Source organism: Hypomesus nipponensis, chromosome 3 (genome assembly GCF_054491055.1).
Source record: "Hypomesus nipponensis isolate SF chromosome 3, ASM5449105v1, whole genome shotgun sequence".
Taxonomy (NCBI): domain Eukaryota; kingdom Metazoa; phylum Chordata; class Actinopteri; order Osmeriformes; family Osmeridae; genus Hypomesus; species Hypomesus nipponensis.
Window position 1 is genome coordinate 17742630 of NC_140363.1, and position 11196 is coordinate 17753825.

Below are 11196 nucleotides of genomic sequence, written 5' to 3' on the forward strand. Positions count from 1 at the left end.
GTCGCTCCGCGCCTCGCCCCCAGTCCTCCTAAAGTTCCCAGGTATCAACGCCCAGCAACACTATAAATACAGGGAGATGGAGGCTTCTACTGTCATTTCAGATGCACGTTGGCAGTAAATCAAATTTCTCCCTGTATGTGATCCTATCCCGGAGCAATGGAGATGTAGGTGGAGGTGTAAGAGGAGATGTAGGTGTTAGAGGAGATGTAGGTGTTAGAGGAGATGTAGGTGGAGGTGTTAGAGGAGATGCACCTTCAAGGCTTTCATCTGGAACAAGCTCCTTGTACGCACCAAACCACAAATACAAGAAATGTAGAGACAACACTCAGGATGTGAAGAGGGAGCAGGAGAAAGAAGGAGCAGGACAAAAAGACGATTCAGTCATCCTGCGTTTCTCACAAGTTTCCATTTCAGATTGGTGGCGGCTTCACCTTCAGGAATGAGGGTTAGGAAGCCAGGATTGCGGTGAAGGATTTATGTTTTCTTTTTGTTTTTGTTCCATAGAAACGTTACGTGAAGCACCACAAAACAACAAGAGTATTCAGAAGCCCCATCCTCCCCCCCCCCACACACAGACAAAAAGGAATGACCGTTTTCCCATTTTGTGATAGATCTGCTTTATGACAGAAATGTATGTTTGTGTACCCTCCATCTGTGCGAGCAGCTCTCCTCCCTCCTCCCTCTCTTTCACTCTCCCTAAATCCACAGACAGAATGTATTTGCTAGATGCTAGGAACCCACTGAGCTTAGGGCACGTCAAACTCTGACTATTCACTCAGACAGATTAAAACACAGAACACAAAATGACTGAGTGACCCTTGTACCGCTTTTTAGCTTTGTCTCCAGGATAAATGTGCCCGCTGTCACCAGGTCGAAACATGTCCTTCTGTCCATAGCAGAATCAGAAACAGAGCCACACACACACACCAATATTGCCTTTGGCACATAGGAAAGTTCCAGATCAGTCAATGTCAGGTGCAAGAGCACAAAGCAATCACCGCTGTGAAAAGCCAGGGTCACTTTGTCCGTTTGTCTGGAGTCTGTCTCAAGGTGGGCCCGGGTCCTGCCAAGTTCAACGACCCCTCTGTCAAGAGGCGGCCCAGGGTTCACAGGTCCAAGGTCACACAGCAGATTGAACTGAACGAAGGTGACATTTGACGGTGCGAACATCCTAGATTGAGAACTGCTGCCTGACCTCAGCCCAGGGGAGTTCACCACTGTTGACACTAAACTGACCTCAGGACAGGGTCATGGACCATCATGGCTGCCAGCAGTGTCATTTCACCCATCTGGGCAGTGTTATGTGAAACACTAATACAGGTCAGAAACACTCAGCACGGGTCAGAAACACTCAGCACAGGTCAGAAACACTTAGTAGAGGTCAGAAACACTCAGTACAGGTGAGAAACACTCAGCACGGGTCAGAAACACTCAGTACAGGTCAGAAACACTCAGCACAGGTGAGAAACACTCAGCAAGGGTCAGAAACACTCGGCACAGGTCAGAAACACTCAGCACAGGTCAGAAACACTCAGCACAGGTGAGAAACACTCAGCACAGGTCAGAAACACTCAGCACGGGTCAGAAACACTCAGCACGGGTCAGAAACACTCAGCACAGGTCAGAAACACTCAGCACGGGTCAGAAACACTCAGCACAGGTCAGAAACACTCAGCACGGGTCAGAAACACTCAGCACGGGTCAGAAACACTCAGCACAGGTCAGAAACACTCAGCACAGGTCAGAAACACTCAGCACGGGTCAAAAACACTCAGCACAGGTCAGAAACACTTAGTAGAGGTCAGAAACACTCAGCACAGGTCAGAAACACTCAGCACAGGTCAGGCAGTGGGGAGCGTCCACCACGCAGCAGCGTTGCCACCACACGGTCTCTCTCTGAAACAAAGACAAGATGGCAGATAGCTGATGTCAGACACTGTAGGATTCCCTCTCTCAAGCGGGGGGGAGATTACAGAGTAATGGACACATTGAAATCACCAGGGGGCCAGATAGATGGGGCTGGGAGGGGGGGCTGGGAGGGGGGTGAGAAGAAGGGCTCACCGCACCCAATTTCACACTTATCAGACTGTGAGAAGCAGGGGAACGTTACAGAAGTCTTGAAGCAGCGTGGGTTTATATATACAGTACCAGCCCCTCCCTCTATATAGGGGGCTGCAGTTTTATGGAATAATCTCTCACTGCCCACCTTGAAACGCTGATGGTATCGATGCGAACGGGACATCGGGCCAGCTGAAATCCAACATAAACCAGATTAATATCAGTCCCCTTTAGAAAAACCCTTGTCTTGCAGTTCTGCCTCTTGCTAGTCAGGCTACAAAAACACATTAGAGCAACCAGGGCTAATTGTTATGCAGTGTGATGAAGGGATGCAGTCTTTCTCACAAAGGCCAGAGCACTCTCCCTAATGTGCGCCCCCAAAGTATATTCTCTGAGGTGGTCTTTATGTGATAATAGCTATCTATCTGCAGTCTGACAGGGTTCAGCCTTTTGTGTTAGCCAACAATCCATTGAGTTCACCACAGCCTCTCTGATCCATCTGTGACCATGAGGTGGATGTCCCTGGACCATCAGGGGGCTGGAGTGTCCATGTTGACCCCCTCAGCACCGACCCACCCCACTCCCCCGTCTAACCCACCCCCCACTCCCCCCTCTCCACCCCCCACTCCCCCCTACCCACCCCCCGGCCCCCCCTCTCCACCCCCCGGCCCCCCCATGCCATCCACGGGGTCACGAGGGGTGGGATTGAGGGACAAAAAGACGAGGAGATGTGGGGGCGACCGGGGCCTGTCTGAGATGAGGAGAGGGTGATAATTACATCTATTTGGAGTGAGCGGCGTTGGGGGGGGGGGGGGGGGGGGGGGTCAGGGCTGCTCTGTCTCAATCTGACAGCAGTGACAGGACCCCGGTCGACTCACAGACAAGCTGGCTCTGAGGGGGAAGACCTTCCTGGGCTGCCTGATGGCTCGTTTAGGGGTGAGACCCAGCCCCAGGCTCAACAACCTCTCCCTGATGGATCCATGTCGAGGACCTCTATTGTTATTATTATCGTTGGCACGCTATTAACTGCTGCAGAAATGTGTATCTCCATCTTCATGCATCTCCTGAATGTATCTGGAGGGGACTGAGATGAGGCACAAAGGTACACATTCCATGTGAAGGTCAGTTAGCCACGGGCAGGACTGACTGCTAGCCTGCAGTCTTATCCACAACACCCCCTTTAGATTTTTAGATAGGTGGTGCTGACTCACTGCAAAAATATCTTCATCAGAATTAAAGCGATGTGACTGCTCCCGAGAATGCGGATAATGACCTCATCTACAGTATTCTACTGCTTTCTCCATCTGTCTGGAAAGGCTTTCCTCCACAATCAGTTGGATATGAGTGTTTGTGTGTGTGTCTGCATGTGAGTGCTGGGTCAAACAGGGGCCAAATTACTGCTGACCAAAGGCAGGCTGAACCGAGTTGCCGTTCTCGTCCGCTCTGGGCTATGCCTGCATCACACAGCACCATCACGCGTCATCCCAATGCAGGGGGAGTCAGGTTAGCGGCTGAAGGGAGAGGTCAGCTACCGCACAAAGCAGTAAAACCCCACGTTTATGGAGGAGTTCATGAGTGCTCACAATCCTCCGCTGCTCCATCTTCGCTTCGAGGACGTGCCACATTCCCCCAGAGCTGTGAGCTGTGTCCTCCACAGTCCCACAATCCCAAACACACGGGCCTGCTTGGAACACCCAGCTAAACTATAAAACCGTTTTACTCCAAATAAGAGTGTCCGGGAAATGAAAAACATAGGCTTTGAAGTCGAGATGGAAAACGACACATAACCCCTCAAAAATGTCTTACAGCCAATGAGGCCTGAGACCTTCTTCTCAAGAACATTTTCATTACACGACTGCAACGTCATAGAAGCACCCTAGCTTAGGTCTACCGCCCACACTAAAGAAGCCACTCCCTTTGTACTGGAAGCTACTTCATCACAAGATGCTCGTTCCCTCATTGCTAAAACCGAGGTGACTAACGAGTGACAGTTCATTAATTTGGACAGAAAGGCAAGTGAGAGGTCAGGTTCAACAAAAGGGGTCTGATGATCCATAAGACTGAGGTGAAAATGTAGGTCCATGAGGGTCAGAAGCAAAACATCTCAATGATTCAGGTTACAGACATAAAGGGCTGACCTTGTGATCCAGCTGAAAGGATTGACATTATTCCCCCTCTATAATCCAACACCAGGGTGACAACAGTCTGGCACATTCATATCCAGATGACAGCTATTTTTGTGAGAGGAGCTTTTGGTGGTGCCGGGACGTGAGTACAGGTGGCCCATCTGGCGTGGGCTGTATCTGTCCCCTGGTGCTCCTACCCTGTCTGGAACACTCCCCCGAGTGTGCCGGAGACAGACGCGGGGACATACGCTTGTGCAAATTGAGTTGATGGTAAATCCTCTGTCTCCTGACCCAGCAGCTAGCTGCTCTGAATGAAGTAGTGAAACCATTCAAACTGGGGACCATCCTGTGCCGAGATCTTTTTTTATTTTTTTCAACTTCACAGGTTAACTGTTAGTTAAAGGTTCTATTTTTCCCGAAAGTTGATGAAAACTGGGATGTCTACAAACGTCTGATAAGGCTTCAACTCTGAGATGAAGGAGCAAACTGTGAGTTTGGAGAAGCGAATAGTTTCTGCTCCTTTAAGGAGGCAGAAGTGCTTTCAATAAAACGGAACACTAAATGGTAATGGTTATGAAATGTCAAAATGATAGAACAATTACGGAGAGCAGTCCGACTGCAGGCGTGGAGAAATGGCACCCGCTGAAAGCAGACCGGAGACACCACGTCTGATGCAACACGATTCACGTTTCCATTCTCGCACAAAATAATAGAGTGCGTAACTGCTTCTCTGGTTATTTAAGAGCTTTATTTATGGCCCTCTGTCTTTCTTTAACAGCCTTCTCTCTCTCTCTAACCCCCGGCGCTTCCATGACACGTATTCCGGGTTCCCCTCTGATCCACAGCTTGGAGTTCTGGCTGTGTTGGGCCCCTGACCCCTGCTTACCCCCCTCAGACTGAACAATGGCTCCGGCTCACCTCCTCACCTCCCTGCCAGATGGCTGGCTCCACTCTGCTGTCCCCTCATGGCCAAGGTCACCCACGGCTCCAGTTCCACCTGCCCCCCGCTTCCCTCCTCTTTGTCCCCCTGCCAGCAGCGCGTGCCACCCCTGGTAGGCAAACACTGGCCCCCTTTCAAGCCTTTCCCCAGCAGGGGGTCTCTTGTGACTTCAACTGGACAGGAGAGGAAATTATTCAATGTGACTCACTGACAGGACTGAGTGAGGGACTTCATTCACAGCCAGACACACAAGTACATCTCAATAGCTTTTATAAGAGAGATCCAGGTGAGATACCTGCTTGTGTAGCTCTCATCTAGCACACCTGATTCTAATACTGAGCTGGTTGATCAGGTGAGTAGTGTTGAATGGGGTTAGGTATTAGTGTGGTTGGAGCAAAAACCAACAGGCAGTTAGCTCTCCAGGAACAGGGTTGGAGACCCTTGTAAAGGTTACGTTTTCTGATAACAGTCCTCTCAATGAGGCTACCCAAGCAAGTGTCGGGTTCATCCAGGAGAAGACACACAAAACACATCCTTGGAAACGGTCACAAATGTCGAATCCTGAAATCCAGAATCAATTGGCACCTGTGTCATTCGGAGAGGTGGATCACACCATTGGGAGGTGGGGGCGGGGGGGTCGAGATGGGGGTGATCTATGAGCAGCTATCTGTCACAGACACAAGCCTCCCCCCCCACCCTTTTTATAGAGTGACCCATCAGATCAATGTCCACAGAAAGAGACCCCCCCCCCCGAAAAAAAACCAAACTAATAATCTAAGGTTTTAATGCAGCCAAGCCTCTCTCTGCTTTGTTTGTGTGGCCTGCAATTAGTGACACAGTCAATAAAACCAGGGGGAGGTTCCATTGAGGATGGAACAAGGGTGGGGTGAGGGTGGTGGGGGAGGTGAGGCCACACTAAAGCTGCCAGTGCCGTGGCAACGGTGACAGCCTCAGAGGGACGGTACACTTACAGGGGATTCAGGTGGCTGAGTGGGTAGAGCATCGGGCTGGTAATCTGAAGGTTGCCAGTTCGATTCCTGGCTGGTGCACATGACAGTTGTGTCCTTGGGCAAGGCACTTCACCCTACTTGCCTCGGGGAGAATGTCCCTGTACTTACTGTAAGTCGCTCTGGATAAGAGCGTCTGCTAAATGACTAAAATGCAAAATGCAAAATACAGGGAGAGAGGGGGAGGGGGGGTCATCATGAAAGAGATCCTAACACAAACTGTTCCTGTGAGTTTCTCAACACAGCCTCTGCGAGATTGTGCCAAAGTTCCCAGCAAGAACATGGGTTTCAGTTACAAGTCTGATGGTGTTAAGATCCTTTATATCGACACTTCAGCACACACCATAAAGTTGCTGTGAATATTTATGATGGGTTTAAAACCAGCCTCCTCTTTCCCCCAAGGGGTCACAAAGTGGTGGTAATCAGAATTCAGGGAAGCCTCTCCTCTCCCTGTCGATAGTTCACTGGTCCACGGTGAGCCGTAAAACTCGAGGCTTGGCGTTATTCACTTACCGGTAGCACAGCATGGTGGAGGAACACCACCAACGCAGCATCCAGTTGCTTGCAGCCTCACCGCTGCACCTGGACCTAGGATGGATGTTCTTGTTGTCAAGTTCAACCAATGCTTAAGACTTTTGAGAGGCCTCAAATCAAATGAGCCTTACCGGAAACCTACGCATGATTCAAAGAACCTTCGAAATATCTGCAATTTTCCGGCAGTGATGTGAATCAGTTTCTACTCGACGGTCTTTCAGAGAGTAAGGTTTAGCACCTTGGGCTGAGCTCTGTAAGACTGGGAGAGGCAGCGCAGCATGCAAGCTGTGGGGGGAGGGCATCACACCAGGACTGATGAGGAGGAACAGGGTCTGGATCGGCCACTCAGTCGTCGTGGTTTTCCACTGCGAGGCAGCGTGCGTGATCACTGCAGGTCTCAGGCCTGCCATCTGTCAGAGGAGCTATTTTGGAGGGACCGGGGTCCATCCAGGTGGTAGCAATTCTGTTGGATGGTGGATGGAACAATTTCAACTCAGTATGGGGCCCCTTCCTTTAAATAGCACACCATGTTTCTGGAGGGAGTCTAAAACACATCTGAACAACTATAAGGGAGGGTTTGTTTTCGTACAATGCGTCCAATATTAGAAACTTAACAGAGTCTTATACTCAAGTCTGTTTTAATGCTTGTGCAGAAAGAAACAGTATTGAATCTTACTTCCTGATGTAAACCTTGTAGACCTACGCCGTGAACCTGAGCATGCAGTTTGATCTTTAATTAAAAGCTGGATTTCCCTCAGCAAATCGATCATTTCCTCCTGGTGTAATTACAGCAGTGCAGCATGTGTGCTGGTGTGTCAGTGCTTGGCAGGTGAACCATCCAGAGTGAACGTTTAGACCCTCACTCTCCACCTGGCCAGAAAAAAACACTGCACACTACACGCAACCTTAATTAGCAGCAGTCTGGTACGTCACTATGAACCAGTGGGACAGACTCTCCAACACAGATTTGATATGAAGCTCAGACTCACAGCTTGTTTGTTATTTTTCAAAAAGTTTCTAAAGAGTTTGAGGTAAAAAGTAGTTTTATCTGCTTAACTGAGGACAGGGCTTTTTGTGTCCTTCAGGTATTCACACAATCACACATCCTTGTTGTTTGTGTCTTTCCCTGGAGGTCCGTCTCTGAAGACAGGGGAGGTGGTGCCTCCTAATCAGCACACATGGTGGGGCGCTCCCAAGAGTGGCTGCAAGACCCTCCGGATATGACAAACCCAGGGAAGTAGCAATATCTGTTTAGGACTTTTGATGGGCCTTTCTCTCTTTTTCCTCTCTATTCACTCTCTCCCCCTTTCTCTCTCCCTCTCTCTCCCTCTCTCTCCCCCTCTCTTTCTCCCTCACTCTCCCCCTCTCTTTCTCCCTCTCTCTCCCCCTCTCTTTCTCCCTCACTCTCCCCCTCTCTCTCCCTTCCTCTACCTCTCTCTCCCCCTCCCTCTCTCTCCCTCTCCCCCTCTCTCCCTCTCCCCCTCTCTTTCTCCCTCACTCTCCCCCTCTCTCTCCCTTCCTCTACCTCTCTCTCCCCCTCCCTCTCTCTCCCTCTCTCTCTCTCTCCCTCACTCTCCCCCTCTCTCTCCCTTCCTCTCCCTCTCTCTCCCCCTCCCTCTCCCCCTTCCTCTCTCTCTCTCTCTCCCTCTCCCCCTCTCTCCCTCTCCCCCTCTCTTTCTCCCTCTCTCTCCCTTCCTCTACCTCTCTCTCCCCCTCCCTCTCTCTCCCTCTCCCCCTCTCTCTCTCTCTCTCTCTCTCTCTCCCTCACTCTTCCCCTCTCTCTCCCTTCCTCTCCCTCTCTCTCCCCCTTCCTCTCTCTCTCTCTCTCTCTCTCTCTCCCTCTCCCCCCCTCTCTCCCCCTCTCTCTCTCCCTCCCCCATTCTCCTGCGTGACTGGAGGCAGATGACTCCAGTGTTTTATCTCCAGATAGCAGGCTGAGGAGACACTGCAGCTCTCCAGTAGGTATCGCTCAGCAGGAGGTTTAATCAACGTGTGCTGTGAGCTGGGTCCGGGTCTCTTTCCCCAGTCTTGGAAAACACGAGACATTACGTTCACCATATTCTCTGCCATTCAGCCGGCCGCGTCGCTCTGGCTCCCAGCCGGCTCTATGGGGAGCTGCATATCAACTCATATAAGCAGGGATGATTGTTCTCTCTTTTCCAGCTTTCTCTTCTGCCAAACTCTCTCTTCAAGCCTCTGTCTTAATCAGTTCCTTCTTTCCCCTTCAAAGAAAATCAACTCTGGCATGTTTTGCATTTGAAGATTTTCTCTTTTAGATAAGACATCCTCCTCCCCCCTCAAAACACCCCCCCCTCCCCCCAAAAGCAAATCATAATAATATTGAAATTGTTGACGATTGTTCTGGCATTGAAACAAAGACTTCTAGCTCTACAAACAGTTTCCTGACACCCCCACCATAACAGAAGGAAGAGCAGCCCTCCTTTATCCCGGAGGAAGAAGCCCTTTGTTCTGAAACACAATGGTGAGCATCTCTGACAACTTCAAAGAGCTCGACTGCGTTTCCTCCAACCAACTCTCTAATGAAAGTCGATCGTCCTGCGCAAGTGTGATTACGTCGGCTTCATTAAGAGGCGGGCTGGGATCACAAGCTGCACTGCTCCTGGGAGCGGAGGTCTCCACATGCACCTCTCCCACTCACTCACCAGGAAGAAAATCTGACAGGGAAGATCGACAGAAAAACTATTTATTTTTTCGACCGGCATATTGATTCAACAGCAGTTGTAATGCAAGGTAAATGTGTAGAGAGAATTGTTCGAGTACCTTCTGATCTCTGGAACCTCACGCTGAGGTCAAGCGCTGTCTGTGCGTTTCCACCCAGCCCAGGGAGGTAGAGAACAGCGAGGGTATTTGTCAAAGCAAGGTTTATCGCCCTGGGATTGAAATGTTATCACTGAGGAAAACAGAAGGCAAAACTAAAGGGAGTCACTTATGTGTCACCACGCTGAAACACAACAAATCATTAACAACTAGGGCAACTGGGATCAGAACAGTAACGAGTATATGACAGCAACTTGACCCTGAATTTTTCATTCTTTTTTTTCTCTCCTCCTCTGAGGGGCACTGCTTGGAGTTTATTTTCACGACTGGCTTCAGCCATGCATCAAAGTCACAGCATCAGCTCCTGTATTTACAGCCTCGCCATCCGTACTGATATTGTTATGGATTATTCCGTAAAAGTGTTCTGTGTAATTTATTGTGGTTTATAGTTGGATTAATTGCTTGACCTTTTTGGGTTGTGTGTGTGTGTGTGTGCGTGCTTGTGTGTACTTGGGTGTGCGTGCGTACATGAAAGAAACAGAAAGTAGGAATAAGAATTAACACATTGATCAAACTCTTTTCACCATCCCATCCTTGGTGTCAAAAAGGGCCCACTGAGGACACCCTGCTTGCATCCCAGTTCCAATTCCTCACCCAGTGTTTATACATTTCAAACATGTACTGACTAATCAGAAGAGTCCCTCAAAAATAAAATCATTAATCAGTGATGCACAAAGGTTGTAACAGAAATTAAATTAGTGAGTTCTTAAATTATTTCCAGCACAACAAGCTGATTTAGCCCCATCTCTGATGAACAAACCTGTTCCTTTCTCATGCTAGATGATTTCACCCTCCTCCCCCAATCAAATATGTAGGTGCATCAAGCCTCACATTAAAATGAGCAGTGTTCTATGGTAATTCCGTCAGAGGAACCCAGTTGATGGGTAGATAATTATCTTGATTATTCAGGATCTATTATTCAGAATGTGAGGCGCAGAACCTCCTCTTTGCTCGGGGCCGTTCTCACCCACAAGTGGAAATAATTGTAACGTGGCAGATGTTTAATTATTGTTATTTTAAACACAACAGATCGTAATGAAGTGTGTGTTGTTCTCGCATTAGCCGTTATCGTCTTCCTCCCCTTCTCCTCCCCTCCTTCCCCCCCATAACGAGCGAGTCATTATTTTCTCTCTCGCCGCAAATGTGGGTCCTAAATGTTCATCAAGTATTTGTGATAGTGTCATAAATCCTCTCTCTTCACTGGCAGGATTCCTCCCAGATGGACAGACAGGACTTACAACGAACAAATAGAGTATAGTGTTCCACTATCTCAGAGTACTGAACTGTACCGGCTACTTGAATTAAACAGCATCTCCTCTGATTGCTTTAACAAAGAGGTGGGTAAAGAGAAACAGTGCTGTAGTACGTTTGTGATATATATAACGTGGCCCTGTTGAGAACAATGCCCATCCAAGCTGGTGGATCAACAGCCTTTTTCTGAAAAGTCCTTCCACGATGACACCAAAGGAAATGTGAGTCTGATATGATCTGGAATTCTCTTCATAACAAGGGTAGGCACAAGGGCATGGGTCTCAAAGGACTACATCTATAATTCATCTGAAGATCTCATGAATTAGCAATGAGATAATACAACCATATATGTTTTACATGAGAGGCAGGAAATGCAGTTTTATCACTAATATGTATTTTCCTTTGTGAGTGTAATCAAAGTTTAAGTGCATGCCGTGGATTC